The sequence below is a fragment of the Neofelis nebulosa genome, chromosome 17 (genome assembly GCF_028018385.1).
Source record: "Neofelis nebulosa isolate mNeoNeb1 chromosome 17, mNeoNeb1.pri, whole genome shotgun sequence".
Classification (NCBI taxonomy): Eukaryota; Metazoa; Chordata; class Mammalia; order Carnivora; family Felidae; genus Neofelis; species Neofelis nebulosa.
In genome coordinates this window covers 6099170-6116710 of record NC_080798.1, presented here as the reverse complement: position 1 = coordinate 6116710, position 17541 = coordinate 6099170, and the positions used below count along the sequence as shown (strand labels likewise).

The 17541-nt window shown below is 41.0% G+C and overlaps 3 protein-coding genes and 1 long non-coding RNA gene across 4 annotated transcripts in view; 2 read left to right on the top strand and 2 right to left on the bottom strand.

Moving 5' to 3' along the window:
* Positions 1–17541, top strand: part of LOC131499605 (zinc finger protein 677-like) — a 355569-nt gene that overhangs the window by 122809 nt on the left and 215219 nt on the right. The window lies entirely within an intron of this gene.
* The window catches only part of LOC131499583 (zinc finger protein 665-like), a 335470-nt gene that overhangs the window by 122277 nt on the left and 195652 nt on the right, over positions 1–17541 (top strand). The window lies entirely within an intron of this gene.
* LOC131499584 (zinc finger protein 677-like) overlaps positions 1–17541 on the bottom strand; it is a 59451-nt gene that overhangs the window by 3697 nt on the left and 38213 nt on the right. The gene's annotated exons all lie outside the window — the stretch shown is intronic.
* Positions 1515–17199, bottom strand: LOC131499608 (uncharacterized). Its single transcript, XR_009255966.1, has 4 exons — positions 16824–17199; positions 14401–14465; positions 4738–4891; positions 1515–3239 (listed from the first exon to the last, which is right to left on the bottom strand). It is a non-coding gene; the product is annotated as an uncharacterized LOC131499608 (long non-coding RNA).

The window sequence follows — 17541 nt, the reverse complement described above, 5'->3', positions numbered from 1 at the left end:
CAAACACTTTTGTCATATACAATGTTTTTGAGTTCTCTTTTTATAACGTTTTCCATATTAACAATTTCTCTGATTTTAAGGTAATTTTTCGAAACACATTTTACACTATCCATATTTTTTGGACACATAACTGGATAATTAAATGACACTTCATGATTACAGAGCCCATCTACACACTGGTTATTTTATAACTGTGCATGAATATCACAGAGATGTCTATCTTCCTTAAATCTTAGTCTTTATCAAAACGTGTTTACCTGAACCCAGTATCTCATATTTCAGTGATGCTCAACGAATCTTTCATTCCTCCTAGTATGTGTTCCTTATGGAATGTAAATCCTGTCTTTATGTCTCCAAGAAAAACTGCTTCAGAATCCCAGGGACTACTAGTTTGTGTAACTATGGTTACTTATTAACTTAACCTCCTAGATCTATCAATATGTAGGTTGTTAACATAGTCTTTAAAATATCTTGTTTCTCTCATCATATGTTCACACATTATTAAACACACAGTATAATTAACCACCAGATCAAGCTGCTGTCCTGAGCAATTCATATGCATGTTCCCCTGTATGAATAGGGATCCTTCTGCAGTACAGGGGACAGGGGAGTCAGGTGCTGTGTAAACTGAGGTGCTTTGTTGATCAAAATTAATATACTGGGATATACGAGGATGGTTTGTTTAGCTCAATGAAACATCTGAGGAAAGGCCAGGACTTGGATTCAGAAAAGCAAAAATGAAGCATAAGACACATTCTTATGTGAATGAAGAATGACACATTCTGTAGGAACACAACTATGGGCATGAAGCAAAGGTGGAAAACATTCAACAGGGAGACAGGGTTATAGGAAGACTGTACAGTTGTATCTATTTCAGTATTTGCTCTAAAAATTATCAAACTATCCCATGAATTCCATTTCTAGGTATATACTCAAGAGAATTACATAATGTATACATGTTCCAGGAGAAATGTACTAGAATGCTTTTTAAGGTTGTTGCTTAGAGGGAGCGAGCTTGCAAAAGGGGGAGGGGTGGGGGGAGGGGGGAGGGGGGAAATTCCCCTGAGGTCTCCAGCTTGTAAGCGCATTGTGCAATGCGGGGCTCAAACTCACATATGTGACTTCATGACCTGAGTCGATATCAAGAGTCAGATCCTTAACTGTCTGAGCCACCCAAGCACCCCAACATAATGTATCATTACAGAAAAACCTATGGCAAATCAGGTTAATGATATTTCTGGGACTAAACAGGAACTTAAAAAATATGTTTTCAAGATACCACAAATTCTTAAAGAATACCATAGCACCAGTTGGGGGGCTCAGTCAGTTAAGTGTCTGACATCGACTCAGGTCATGATTGCAGGCTTAGGACTTCAAAAGCCCGCAACACGCTCTGTGCTGATAGCTCAGAGCCAGAAGCCTGTTTCGGATTCTGTGTCTCTCTCTCTGACCCTACCCCGCTCATGCTCCTTCCCTCCCTCCTCTCTCTCTCTCAAAAGTAAACAAACATTAAAGAAAAGTCATAACTTTAATCGAGGAAAATATCTGTTGTAACAATTAGATATCACTGCACATTTATGAGAATGGCCAAAATCCACAACACTAACACCAAATACTAGTGAGAATGTGGAGCCATAAGAACTCTCATTCATTGCTGGGGGGGGATGCAAAATGGTACTCCTCTTTGGAACAGTTTGCACTTTCTTACAAAACTAAACGTACCCTTAAATACAACCTAGCAGTCCCATTCTTTGGTATTCACACAAATAAGTGGAAAATTTCTGTCCACATGAAAACATACCCACAAAAGTGAAAAATCCTAAAATTTCTATGGAGCCACTAAAGATCCTGAATGGCCAAAGCATCTTGACAACAAAGTACGTAGCTGGAGGCATCACATTCCCTGATTTCAAACCCCCTGACTACAAAGCTGTGGTAATTAAAACAGTATGGTATTAGCATAAAAATACACAAATAGATCAACAGAACAGAATACAGCCCAGAAATAAACCCACACACATGGTCACTTAATTTACAATAAAGGAGACATGACTATACAAAGGGGGAAAGCACAATCTCTTCAATTGATGGTTTGGGAAAACGGGACAGGCAGAGGCAAAGGCATGAAACTGTACCACTATCTGACACCATACACAAAAGTTAACTAAGAATGGATTAAAGACTTAAACCTAAGACCTGAAATCATAAAACTCCTATTAAGAAAAGTTAGGGGGTAATAAGCTTCTTGAAACATGTCTAGGCAATGACTTTTGCTTTTGTTTTTTGACTCTCAAAACCAAAAGGAAAAACAACAAAAGCAAAAACGTTTGGAATTATATCAAACTGAAACATGTCTACACAGCAAAGGAACACTTTTTCAACAAAATGAAAAGGCAGCCTACTGAATGGGAGGAACTATTAGCAGATCATGTATCTGATAATGGACTAATAATCTAAAACATTCCCAAAACATGCTCAAATAACCCAATTTAAGAAATGGGCACAAGATCTGAATAGACATTTTCCAAAGACTTAGAGATGGCCAACAGGACCATGAAAAGGTGCTCAACATCATTCATCATCAGGGAAATGCAAATCAAAACCACAATATCGCTTCACACCTAATATTAGAATGGCAGTTAGTAAAAAGACAAGAAACAACACGTGTTGTCAACAGGGTGGAGAATCAGGTATAGCCAAGAGAACTACTGTGTGATCCACCAATTCTACTGGGTATTTATCTGAAGACAACAAAAATACTAACCAGAAAAGATAGAAGCATTCTGATGTTCACTGCAGCACTATTTATAACAGTTGAGATACGAACACAATCTAAGTGTCCGTTGATGGGTGAATGGATAAAGATGTGTATATACAACACAATATTATCTAGCCACTAAGTAGAATACAATCTTCCCATTTGTGACAACAGAGATGGACCTTGAGGACAATATGCTATGTGGAATGAGTCAAAGACCACTACAGTATGATTGCTCCTATGTGTGCAATCTTAAAGAAACAAAAACTCATTAGATACAGAGAATATATTGGTCGTTGCTACACGCAGGTAGGTGAGCAGAAATGGGTGAAGGTGATCAAAAGGTTAATAAACAAAAAAGAGGGCTGCCTGGCTGGCTAAGTCAGTACACCATGCAACCCTTGACTTTGCAGTTGAGTTCAAACCCCACTCTGGTTGTAGAAATTACTTAAAATCAAAAATTGCTGCTGCCTCTTGAGTTCTTAAAACAAACAAACAAAACCAAAAAAATCAATATGGTAGTTACAGTATACCAGGAATGCAATAAACATCTGTAGAATGATACATGGTTTTCCTACAGAAAAACAAACGAGAGATATCACCAAGCTGAGCTGTATTTACACTACATTTACTTTTGGATTTTTCACTTTTGGAATTATCCACATCGTGACTTATGCCCAATTTATGCACAAGGCAGTGATCTTCAGAAGCCAGGATGTCCGAGGAAAGACACAGACTTTTATCTACTTTATTAGACAGATGCTATAATTTTTGTGTCTCCTGAGAAGTTCTCCAAGGATACAAAATGGAAATGCAAAGTGAATACATCCTGGGGTCTGCACTACAAAGGCCTCACCTCTGACCTGTATGGAATGAGAACCAAGAGGGATCAGGGAAAAGACGCCATAGGGACAGCAATCCCAGTCCCTCTCAAACCACGGCACCAGTATGGTCGGAGGGGCTAGGTAACAGGGTTGTAGGTATAATAGTGGAAGTTTAAATTTCTACACATTTAACAGACTGAGAAATGTTTGGGGGGTGGAGGCGGATTTCCTTTGAAAGTTCCTAAGAAATAAACTTGTATTTTCCCATAGATCCTTCCCAAACAATATTTACTGGAGCAGCTTCCTCTGCTCATCTGAGCTCTCACTTGTGCTCACACCCCAATACATTGCCCACTATGTGGATGTTCCCCTGTCTTCATTTCACTTTCCACTATCCAAGTCTCTTTCTCTTTTTCCAAAACAGAGATGATATTCACCTCAAGAATAGATTTTCGTTTATCAAGAAAAACAGAACATGATCTGCTTGGCTCTTCCAGAACAAATTCCCTGCTCTTGGTTCAGCAAACAAGAAAGGATATTCATTTTAAGTGGTGTAGAAACATATTTCAAAAATTACTCAAATGAGTGCCTGTGTGCTTAAGGATTATTTTAGGTGTGCAGACATCTGGGTTTTTTCCAAGAATCACTTAACCAAAGGCACAAGGGTAAGACGACAGAATCAGAGATTTAAATAAATTCACCACGAGGTTTCCTTTTTTCCCTACTTTAAATACGTTTTTTCTCTCTGAGCCTTATCTTTCAAGATGTCAGCAAACTTGGACTTTGCTAAGAATATAAGGGTTTTAGATCCTATTCCCTAACTCTGAGATTGTTACTTAGATTCTAGTTAGTTAACAGAGAATGTAATGCTGGTTTCAGGAGTAGAATTTAGAGATTCTTCACTTACACAGAACACCCAAGGCTCCTCATCACCAGTTCCCTCCCTTAGGCTTTTCTGCAACCACATCAACAAGCAGGAATGCATAACTTCTGAAGGAAAGGGAAGTTAGAGTCCACTTGCCACATTATGAACCCTTTCCACTCTCAATCAAAACAGCTGCAATCACTCCCTTAAGAACAAGGAATTGGAACTCTTATGATCAAAACAGGGGCTCTCATTAGAAAATGCACAGCACAGACATAAAAAGTAACTACCGACTTCTGGAGGCAAGTTATCCTCACCCACGGAGACCAGGTTCCTGTAGTTCTCCAACATCACGTCCCTGTACAAGGCCCTCTGAGCAGGGTCCAGGCACTCCCACTCCTCCTGAGAGAACTCTATGGCCACATCCCTGAAGGTCAACCGTCCCTGAAAGGAAAACACATTTCACCAAATGGACAGGGAACATGTTCTTATTTGACCAAAGACAAGAGAAGCACAGATGTGTAAAGACTGACTTGACTAGAATGAGTGTTCTTTGATCCGTGTAAGATAATTTTGAGTGAGTTACAGTGAACATAAAATTAGCCACTTTAAAATACCATTAGGGGGCAATTATTGCATTCAAATATTGCACAAACATCACCTCTGTCTAGATCCAAAACTTTTTTATCAGCCCCATAGGAAAGACTTTACCCATTAACAGGTGCTTCCTATTGCCCAGTCCCTGGCAAACCACTAATGCTTTTCTCTGTGGATTCACCGATCTTAGATCTTTTCTTGTAAAAGGAAAGGGATCAAAAATGTGACCTTTTGCATCTGCCTTCTTTCACATAGAATCATCCTTGGGGCTCATCCACAATATAGTATGTATCAGTGGTCCATTTCCTTTCTTCTGGCTGCAGAATATTCGATTACAGGAGTAGACCATATTCACTCAACTACTGTAAATCATTTGGTAGTTATGACCTTTGGCTAATATTACTAAGTTCCAGTAGAAGTGTTTGGATGCCTGTTTTCAATTCTTTTGGTTATATACCTAGGAGTGGAATTACTGGGGCACATGGTTTAATTTTTTCAGACTCTGTCACACTCTTTTCCACAGTACCTATATTTTTACAGCAACGTGTCATGATTCGAATTTCTCCACATCTTTATTTTTGTTTCACAACAGTCATCCTAGTGGATGTGAAACGATAGCTCACTGTGGTTCTGATTTTACATTTTAATAATGACTACTTTCATTGAACATTTCTCCATGTGCTGGGTTCATTTGTGTATCTTCTATGGAGAAATGTCTATTAAAATCCTTTGACCATTGTTCAAGTTGGGTTCTTTGTATGTTAGTTGTGAGTTGTATAAGTTCTTCACATATTCTGGGTTGTAGATGCTTAGTAGATATGTGCTGGCAAATTATTTCCTCCCATTTGCTAGATTGTTCCACTTAGGTGATAATGTCCTCCAGTGAACAGACATGAATAATTGAGATGATGACCAATTTATCTACTTTGTCTGGTTCTCTTTTTCTTTTGGGATCATGTGTAAAAATCCACTGCCAACCCGAAGGTGATGAAGACTTACCCCCTATGTTTTCACGTGAGACTTTTATAGTTTAGGCTCTTACACTTAGTCTTTGATTAAATCTGAATTCATTTCCTTACACAGCACAAGGTAGTTTCAATTCCATCCTCACACAGATATCTAAATGTGCCAGTACCATTTAAGAGACTTTTATTTTTCCAGTGTCTGTTTTCAGCACACTTGTAAAAAAAGGAATGGACTGAAGATGTGTGGGTTTACTTGTGGATGCTCAGTTCTATCGTTTTGATCAATATTTCTAGCCTCTGGTGCAATTATGCTTTTCATTACTTCACATGACTATATTAGTATTGATGTTGGGAAATGTAGGTCCTCCAATTTTGTTCCTTCTCACATTTATTTTGGTTATGTGGTGTCCATACCAATTCAATATGAGTTTGAGAATCACGATTCCCAATATAGCAAGAAACACTGTTGAGGTTTTGCCAAGGACTGCATTACTCTTTATGTTACTCTGGGGAGCTCTCCGTTTTACAGTCTTCCAAGGCAGAAACACAAGATATCTTGACATTTACTTAGGTTTTAATTTCCCTCACCAACATTTGTAGTTTTCACTCTGTATACAACTTCAAACTCAATTAAATTTATTCCCATTTGATGTCTTGCTCTTGTAAATGGAAGTGTTGACTTACTTTCCCTTTGTTGACTGCTAGTGTACAGAAATGCAACTGAATTTTGAGTGTTGATATTGTATTCTGTAACTTCAGTAAATTCATTCTAGGAATGAGTATTCTTTATTTCTAAAGAGGAGATCATGTATACTATGAGTAAACATAATTTGATTTCTTTTCCCATTTGACACATTTTATTTATTTTTCTTCTGTAATTTCTCTGGTTAGAACTTCCAGTAGAGTGCTCAGTTGGAGTGGCAACATGGGGCATGCTTGTTTTGTTTTCAGCATTAAGGGATGTTTTCAGGTGTTCACCAGCGAATATGAGGTTAGCTATAGAAATTTAGTAATAAGCTTTTTCAGACTAAGCCAGTTGCCTTCTACCCCTAATTTTTGAGTTTTTGCAGGATGCACTGTTCTGTATATGTCTGCTGAGCCTTGCTGGTTTACAGTGTTGCTCACTGCTTTATTACTGATGTCTGGTTGTTCTATCAACTATTAAATAGGGAGCATTGAGTGCTCCAACTAGTATAGTAGAACAATCTCCCCAATGTTTGCTTCAAATGCTTGGGGGCTTTGTTGTTATGTACCTATTATTTATAGTTGTTTTACTTCCTCGATGATTTGCCCTTTTTTCAATATATAATGAGTCTCAACATGCTTGGTAACAATTTTACACCTTCAAGCCCATTTGGTCTGAAACCTGTATAGCTACCCAGCTAGGGTTCATTACTATCCACATAAATATCTTTTTCTATCCTTCAACTTTCAACCTATTTGTATATCTAAAGTGAGCCTCAGAGTGCCTGGGGGCTCAGTCGCGTAAGCATCTGACTCTCAATTTCAGCTCAGGTTATGATCTCACAGTTTGTGAGACCGAACCCAGCAATGGTCTCTGCACTGACACTGCAGAGCCTGCTTGAATTTCTCTCTCCCTCTCTCTCCCCCTCTCCCACTCACACTCTCTCACAATCAATAAATACTTTGAAAAATAAAGTGAGCTGTATGTAGACATAGAGTGGAACCATTCTTAAAAATTCCTTTCTCTTTTAATGAAGAGTTTAATTTAGGTACTTTTCAAGTTGTTACTGATAGGAATTACTTCTAACATCTGCTGTTTGTATGGCTAATATTTTGTTACATAATTCCTTCCTTCTTCAGGTGTCTGTGCGTGCATACCATTTTGATGGTCTATTTATTTTTCTGTATGTTTTCAGGTTATATTCTGAGTGGTTATCCTGGGGATTACAGTTTACATATTAAACCACTAATATTTGAATTTCAGTTGATGCTAACTTAGCTTTAATGCCATACAAACAACTGCTCTTACACATTCTCCCTTTATGCTGTTGTCAAAAACTACTTCATAAAAGATATGAACAGATGTTGCATACACTCAAGAGCAGATTTTTCTGATTGTTTTACTCATCTATCTCTTTAGACATGTAGGAAAAAATGGGTTACAAAACAAACACAATAATGAGCTTTTATATTTACTTATGTAATTACCTTTACTAGCGTTACTTGTTCCTATGGCTTTGAGGTACTGCTAGTTTCTATCCATTTCAGCCTGAAGAACTCCACGTGGCATTGCCTATAGTCTAAGTCTGTAAGTGTGAACCCCCTCAGCATTTGTTCATCTAGGAATCTCAACTTCACTATCAATTTTGTAGTATAGTTTGCCTCGTAAGGAATTCCTCATACAGCTTTTTTTTTTTTAATTTTTCAATCTTTTAATACCAAAGGAGATGGATTCCTGGCCTCCACAGTTTCTAACGAGAAACAGACCATTAATCTTATTCAGAATCCCTGTACATGAGAAGTTGTTTCTGTCTTGCTACGTTCCACACTCTATCTTATAAAACTTGACCGATTATGTGACTGCCAGGGATCTCCATGCATTGGACCTAGTTGAAGTTCACTGAGTTTTTTGGGCGTATAGATTCTCTTTGATAAATTTGGGAAGTTTTCAGCTCTTCGTTCTTCAATTATTCTTTCTGCCCTTCCTTCTAGAACTCCTATTACGTTTATAGGAGTATTAGTTATAGTGTCCCAAAGGTTTCTTTGCCTCTGGCCATTTTTCTTCTTTTATTCCCTTTTATTCAGCTTTATTCCCCTCTCTCCTCCTCACACTTGACAATTTCAGTTAACCTCTGTTTAAGTTCACGGATTCTTTATTCTTTTTGTCCATCTGCTGATGAACCCTCTAGTGAATTTTCAATTCTGGTGTTTATACTTTAACTCCAGCATTTCTATTTCCTCCTTTTGCTATAATTTCTATCTCTTTACTGATATTTTCTATTTGTTGAAATATTGTTCTCCTACTTCTTAGTTCTCTTCCACATTTTCCTTTAGCTGAGGATGGTCAAGACGGTTGATTTAAAATCTTTATTTACTAAGTGGAATGTCTGTGCCTCCTCAGAAAGACCATCATCAACCTGGTAATCATGCTTAAAAGATGTACAATCTTAAAACATCCTTAGAAGTCTGTAGTGAAGTCGGCCTGCTCAGAAGCAGCCATCGTGGCATTCTTTGAAACAGTAAGGAGTTGTAAAGGACCCATGTATCTTCATTTAGAGAATGCTCCCATGAGGATCTAAAAAAGCAGTAATCTCTTGCTGACTCTCATGAAAACGACTTCAAGTCATATCGCATGTAAAGATATCAATTTGCAGAATAAAATAGGATTACACACTTACAGAAGAATATATTCTAAACTCATGCTACAATATATAAACGCACGTTTGGAAAATATGTACGAAAGAGAACATTGGTTCTTAATGAAGAAAATCAGTGATGGTGGAAGATATGATAGGGAAGAACATGTTTTACTTCTTAGTTTCAAAAATGTATTAGTGTGTGGAACTGAACTGCAAAAATCTGTACTACTGAAGTTTAATACATACACACAAAAATAATAAAAAGAATTTAATAATATTATGTAAAATTAAAACTGAGCACCATCCTCTGTGATGAAAGTTCTGCTCCTATGTCTGGCTAAATTATACACATTTTTCTCTAAAAGATGTGCAACATGTGAGAGTTCCTAAAAGAACACCATGGTCTTTATGAGATGGATGTGCTACCAATAATTTATAAAACATTTACTGTTATGGGGGGAAATAGGTTCTAGAATCACTTATACTTACCTAAATAAGTTACGAAAGCTTGCGGCGGAGGGCCGCCACCAAGGGGCAAAATCACTCGAGATTCGTTAGGGAAATATTGTAATGGGATACCGAGCAACTTGTTACATCACCGGCAGGAAATTACTTTCCATCTGACCCCAATCTACTAATGTACTTTGATCACAAACTCCACTTGCCCCCAATACCCTCTGCTTCCTACACACACAAGTTAATGATTCCCGTCTGATGGCTTTCTCCATGTTCACATGTGTAAGATCTTCTTTTCTTCATGTTCCCGACGTATGTAGTATCTTGAGAGCTCAATAAATACAAGATGAAACCCATGTTGGGGGCTGTTGTCTTCTCCCAGGCAGTACCCTCTCTCGTATTCCATCTGCAGCTGCTCTCTTGCTGGGCAAGAGAGAACTCCAGGCTCCTAGTCTTCGCCAGATGGTGACCCCGACAGGATAGAAGTCGACATGATAAAAGCCGAGGTGACAGATGTCCACGTGATAGAAGGCGACGAGAAGTCAACATGATTAGAAGAAAAGCCAGCGTGACTAAGAAGTGGGTGTGTCAGCAGGGGACGTGGCTAAGAAGACAATGTGGGAGAACCCAATGTGACTAAGGGCTGACGAGACTGGAAGGCGACATGGCTACGAAGCCAACATTACTCAAGGATGCGGAAACAACTAGTTGTGTAACAACTAGAGCTCCAAAAATAGAAAAATGCACGGGACTACAATCTCTCCTGATGAGGTAAGAGAAACAGAACCTATAGGGATTCACTGCCACTGAACTTTTGAGAGACTTATTATGGGAGACTCTCTATCCCTAGAACAGAAAAAACACATTCATATAGCACTCCTTAAATTATTAATGATTATCTAGCAACACTGTCCTTGGTCTCCTAAGCAAGGAACCTTTCACTTAGACACTTGGGAATGAATACGTAAAACACTAAAGGCATGACATATGGAAGGCGCCAATGTTCTGCCTGAGTTATTCTTACGTGATCTATTGTTCTGACAGACACTCTCCCCTTATGTGCGGATGATGTTTATGAACATATAGATGCACTCAAAGTAAATAAAAACTTTTTCCATGGAACCTAAACCTCCTTATTGTCAGCCAGCCCCGTCAGCACCCCTACACCCTGAGAATGCCAACTATACCATTTGTCAATGGGAAATATCTGACCTGTCAAAGGAACAAAAGATTCCCTCTGAAGACATCCTCACTCCTTTGCAACTACCTATTAAGAATGCCCTTACTATGTTTACAAACACCACGGGAAAACTCACAAGACATCTTGCCCTTGGAAAACTCGAAAAAACTGGGAGCATATATTATACACTACACCGGGGTCTACCCAAAATTCAGCCATATTATGACCTATAGAAACCTTTCCCAATCCTTAAACATGGTCTCTGATATGTCAACGAGCCAAGATCATCCACTTCAGATTTCCTCAGCAGTGTTTCAGGTAAAAATTAACCATGGGGAACAAACTGTCTTAGGGGGACCCGAATGTAAGTTTGTTGGTTTGAAATAGACCTGTTAATCAAAGGTCAAATAAGCTCATGTTACAACTTAAAGTAATTGGAAACTTGGTCTCACAGGTTTCATGAGTCATTGTTACACTAGCTTTCAAAGGCTTTAGTAACTCGAAAAGTTTTCCGTGCATGATAAATTGGGATTGAATTTGTTGGGACATCTAGGCCTTTTCTAAATAGGATGGGATGCTAAATCACTGATTCCTAAGTAAGGCTCATCTGCTTTCAGCTTCTTATTGCAGGGAAAGTGAGGATATCGGGGTCTGATGGTAAACACACTTGGTGGATTACAACTTACTGAGTATTTTACTAACAAATTTTCAAAGATTTAAATTGTAAATGAAGTCTTTTTGACCGATTAGGATTCTTTAGTAAGTTGAATTACTCTGGAAGCACTGTCAAACAAATAATAATCCTTAGGTTACATTTGAGTACATGCTATACCTATTATACAGATTATATGTAATTCCTAGTTTTAATATTTTTTAGCATAGGGTCATCACTTGATATTCTGATAATTGAAGTGTTATGTGCCACAGAAGTAACTGAATTTCCTTCTCACCTCCATTAGATCTTTTAATCATGTCCATTTTTGTGTCTTTTTTGTCATAGTTTTGTGACTCCTGTTGGAATACTTCCTCACCGCTACCACTTCCAGTAGACAGATAATCCTTTATGCTCAAGGAGGCTGTTTCCCCTGCACTGTCTTTCCTTTTCCTAACTCTGCTATACCTACCCCAACTTACCAATGTTGCCCCGAGGGATGGACTCTCTATGACCCTATTCAGCAAGAAGAAGTTACAGAAGAGAAGACCATCCACCCTCAGCAACCTTGAAGATTTTAAGAGTCAAAACTTTCAGGGGGGAACAATGTGGGAAACAAAGGAAGAAGGAAATGGCAGATGAAATTAAAATTCCCTACAATCCACAAGGACAAGCAGTTGTAGAATGAGCACATTAAAAAATATGTTAAAATATGTTAAAAACAACAAAAAAGGCAGAATTACCCATGGTTGTCTACATTACAAGCTCAACTTCTCCTCGATCACACTATGATCCCTCTTACGTTTTCAAATCTTGACCCTCAAGGACTAACGCAGCTAAGCTCCATTTTCCTAAATTCCATAAACCCTCTCATCCTATGGTGCCAGTTCAAACTTGTCACTTGGGTCTGAGAATATGCTTGTATTCTTTCATATTCTGGACCTCTGGGGATTCTATCTTGGTTGGTGAAGCTGTATCACAGCATGGGGGAGAACCCAGAACACCTTCCAATCAACCAGGACTTCCAGAGAATGACTCAGAATGAACGACCACCGCTCCACTTTCAGGATGGAAGAAACCACTTCACTGTTCATCATCCTGAAGTCGCTCCACAAATGCAATTCCTAGCTCCTCATATAACATGAGGGAAGCCTAAACGCCTGTCAAACCAGGCCCGCTTCCTCTTACAACGAAGTGGTATAGCCTACACACCTGATTTGCATCTGATGGCAATGATCTCCATCACTGGTATTCATTAACCAGACAAAGGCGTTTCATAGGCCTCTTACTCATGGGGATCCAAGCCACAGTAAGCGTTATAGCCTCTGCTACCATTGCTCAAATTAGTCTTCAGCACACTGAAACTGCACATGTACTTAACCCAGTTTTGGTCAACACTATCAAAGAGCTAATAAGCGAAACTTCTACAAACAAATAATGGCACACCTCAAAGCCCTTATGGCGGCCATCCAACTTATAGAAAAAAGACAACAGGTGCTAAACCTCCATTATAACTCTGTGAAGCGGAATACTTGTACGATGTCTCCTTTTATGCCATTGCAGAATCACTCTCCAAACCACCAGACAGCAAAATACGGATCAGGTAGCCATCATGACTGTCCTCACACGCAAACTTAAGATGAAAAAAACCAAAATGGGGAGCCAGGGGGAAATAGGTTCAAGAATCCCTTAGACTTCCACAAACAGGTTAGAAAGCTTAGGGCAGAAAGCTGCCACCACGGGACAAAAGCACCCAAGGTAAAGTCATTAGCTACAGAAAAGCTTAGGGCGAAAATCTCCCACCATGGGGCGAACGTGCCCAAAGTTAGCTAGCAAGATATTGCAATGGGATCACGAGTAACTTCTTACAGCACCTGCAGGAAATTCCTTTCCATCTGACGCCAATCTACTAATGTACTTTGGTCACACACTCCACTTGCCTCCAGACCCTCTGCTTCCTACACACACAAGTTAATGTTCCTGTCTGATGGTTTCTCCACGTTCATGTGTGTAAGTACTTGTTTTCTTCATGTGTACCACATGTGTAATATCTCATGGGCTCAATAAATACTGAGAAAAAACCCCTGTTGGGGGCTCCTGTTTCCTTGCGGACATCACCCTTTCTCATATTCCATTCTGCATCTGCTCTCTTCTGGACAAGAGAGAACTCCAGTCTCATCGTCTGTGACACTGTTTGACAAGTAGGTTGGTTCTACATTTGAAAACCAATTATGTTAATAAACCAAGACACCCTCTCTACTTCTCATTCCTACTTTCAACTTTCTATTCTATTCCAAAGTATTAATATCGTGGAGTCAGAAGCACAATGAGTCCCTGGTTTAACATCAAAATGCATTCGTAAAACCGGATGAAGTAAATTTCCAGCACTCTTATTTTCCAGGGTTCCTCAGGTACTTTTGCACATTAATACATGACTTACATACATAATCTCTTTAATCCTGGTTTATATGAGCTGAAAAAGGATCCAGGAGGGATCTCTGAAGAATCCTTCCTGAAGATACCAAAGAGCTAACTCCCTATCTCCAGTCCTAGCCTGTGTAGAACAACATTCCCAGGATGACCACCTAACAGGTGCCTCTTCCCAAGTTCCGCGTCACTTGGTCACAGTTAAGATGAAATATGCATGGAGAGGAGGGGAGATTGGGAGAAAGCCCTGGGTGTGAGTAAACAATTCAGGCAGGACACCTCACAGACAGACAAGATTAACAAGTCCAAAGTGACATTTTAGGAAGAAAAATCAACAAAAAATGGGATTTTACCTGGAAAAGAGCCATTCCTTCTTTTTTCCCTCTTCTTCTGGTCTTCCTTCTCAAGTAAGGTTATACTGTGTGACAAAAAGGATGTTGTTTAATTTTCAGAATCAACATAACCCCATCCTCTGCCACAATATACATATGGGGAGAAACTTGCCATGGGAAAAAGGCCTTTGCTGCCCACTGCAACAGGAGGGATGCGGGGACAATAAGGTCCTATGTGGAGGCCAACAAGTGCATTTTTTACCCACTTCTTCACGAAGGCCTCCCCTACCGCTCAAACTTACACACTCCACTGCAACTGCATTGTCTTGTCTACCTGGCACTTGGCCAAAGGGAATGGGCTCATTTAAGTTCTTCGCTCCTCCCTAGGTAGCCCGCATCCAAGGAATGGATGATGCAGGTCGGAGAAGCCTGTCCGTGCCATCAATATGGACCAACTCTTAAGGGCCACCCAGCTCCAGAGCTCCCTGGAAGCCATACTGAGAAGTTTAGACCTTTGTCCTGATGCTGATGGGAAGCCTGTAAGAGAGTTTAATGTCAAAAGACGACACAATCAAATTTTTAAGATTTAGCCAGGATACACAGAGGGTGGAGGTGACAGAGGCACATCCCGGTCTCTGAGCTATGCTCCTGCTTCTTTCTTAGTGGCTTTCGATATTTTTGGAACTGGGTCACATTGTGAACTCCCATTATAACTGCACACTCTCTCCCACAACACTACCAAAGACGCACCTAGTTTTGAAAATCATTTCACGCATCTTATTAACTCAGGTTCAGAATTCTTGGTCTATTGTCTCCTGTTACAGGTGGGTCCATCGGGGGTTAGCGGGGCAGTTAATTTGCCAAGTTACCCTGAAGAAGTCTCAGTTGAATGAGCAGAACTGGGTGTAAGAAATCTCTGAAAAGGCGGCCTGGACAGGTTGAAGTAGAAAGGCCTTGTCCTAATTCCAGATTACCTTTCATGTTCCTGAAGGAGAGAAGCTTCTCTTTTATGGGTTTAAGCAAACCCAAGCATTTAATTCCTCTTTTCCAGAAAAGCTATATGAAATTACAAATAGTTACTGCTCCTGGAAAACATGAAAAAGGGTCACCTGTGGGCACGAGGTCTGAACACTCTCTGTATTATGAACGGATGAGCTCTGCTGGAACCAAGTTCCACATCAATCAAGACCACCCTTCAACATCTGTACAGAGAAGACAGAGGGGACTTGAGGGGATCATCCACTTAGCTGGAGAACTCAGCTCAAAGCTTGATAATTTATAAACTGCCTTAACGCAAGAAGAGAACTGCTGAATTATTAAATTAGCACACTAAACTAGGTTTTGAGTGTTAAAAGGTTACCACCATCCTTAACGGATGTGTAATGAAATACCATAAAGTTCTTTAACAGATATCAAAGAATCCTTGCAACATATGGTAGAGTAGAAAGCATATAAAACTCTTACTCTGAACAATAAAATTACAAGAAAAAATAATTTGGAAGTTGAAAAGCTCTCCAGTGGAATCTGAGATTAAAGTCACAACAAGTGTGAGGATACATCAAATTCAGAAAAGAATGCCATGAGCCACGAAAAAAGGGGGAGAGACAAACAGTATTGTTAACAATGGCCACCGTAAAAGCACCATGTGGTTACAGAAAGTCCCCTTTAACTGACAGTTCTAGTCCCCCTGGATGAGGAGGGGTTGCCCATGGCATTATCTTCTGATGCAATGCTAGAAAGTGCAGATGCCTCAAACATCAGGTTTCACACTCTCAATCTCTTCTCCACAACTGAAACAATTCACCAAATGTTAGATTAACGAGGTCATAAAACTTCAAGTCGGTACTTCACAACTTGATATCCTCGGTTCTTCACTAGGGTTTGGGTCCTGTGCCTTGTCTGTGACCCCTACGCGTTTTCTTCTCTGTAGAAGTCTGTGTCCTTGTTTCTCTTCAGTCCTTTTGTCCATTTCCGTTTCCCTCCGTCGCTATTCCTCCTCCAACAGACAGTTTCACCCTATTCTGCGGCAGCCTGTGTCAATCCCCTCCGGTTTTTCTCCCCACACTTTCTGATGACCCTCTAACTCCGCAGATTTCTGCGTCCTTCCCCGCCATCTCCGTCCACACCCAGACGGACGGCCACCCTGCGGCCAACGGCCTGCACCCACCTCCCTAGTGACCACTGTGCCCGACGCAGTATGGGGTTGGGGGCACGGGGGACACTCGGCAGTCAGAGAAAGGTTCTGAGCAGGAAAGTGACCGGCAAGGATATCGGGGTCTGCAAGGGCCACAGGCAGAACGGCTTGGCCCGAACCTGCCTCGGAGCGATTTTAACCGAAAACGACCACAGACCCCTGGGACCCGCCCCGAGAGAAAGGACTCGGAACGTCTTAGCCAGGCCGCGAGCGATGAAAGGGAGAAGACGGTTCAAGAATTTTACCTTACCAGGCGACCCCGGAACCTGGGGTGGAGCCCCAGGCACTGAGCAGCGCAACCGCTGGTGCGAACCAGAAAAATGGAGACTCGCTCACCCCACAGCGCACGTTGCCCTGCTGGATCAGCTTCCGGGGCTGCAGAAAATGGCGCACGCGCGTGCGTCGCGGGGCGGTGCCGGGGCGTGTCCAGGACACATCCGGTGGGGCGGGTCCAGCGCACCACTCTCCTCCCAGCGTCTGCGGGTCTGTTTTCTCTTCCGGCCGCGCGGTTTCGGGTTCCGCTTTTGGATTCCGTCCAATCCCGCGGGTGTCGTTTCGAGCCAGGCTGGGTGCAACCTCAGGGAAGGGTGGGTCGCTTCTGTTGGGAGCGGCGGTATTTCACAAGTTGAGCCCGGTGCCCGGGGAAGCAATTTTTTTTTGGGGGGGGGGGCGGGTTGGGGTGGGGGGGTGAGAGAAAAGTGTTTAGAGAGCCGTGGACATGCGCTCTAGGGGGGAGGCGGAGCAGTGTGGGGACCTGGCGCCCGGGGTCCTCGTGGGTCGACTGAGACCCGGATAGTGACAGCTCCTTGTTTAATAAAGTAAAAGCCGGGGTGGTCAGTGTCGGTGATGGACGCTAGAATGCGACACGCACAACTGTTCTGGGGGGCGGGGGGCGCCTGTGTGGCTCAGTAGGTTAAGCCTGACTTTGGTTCTGGTCCTGATCTCCCTATGGTGGGTTGGAGCCTCCC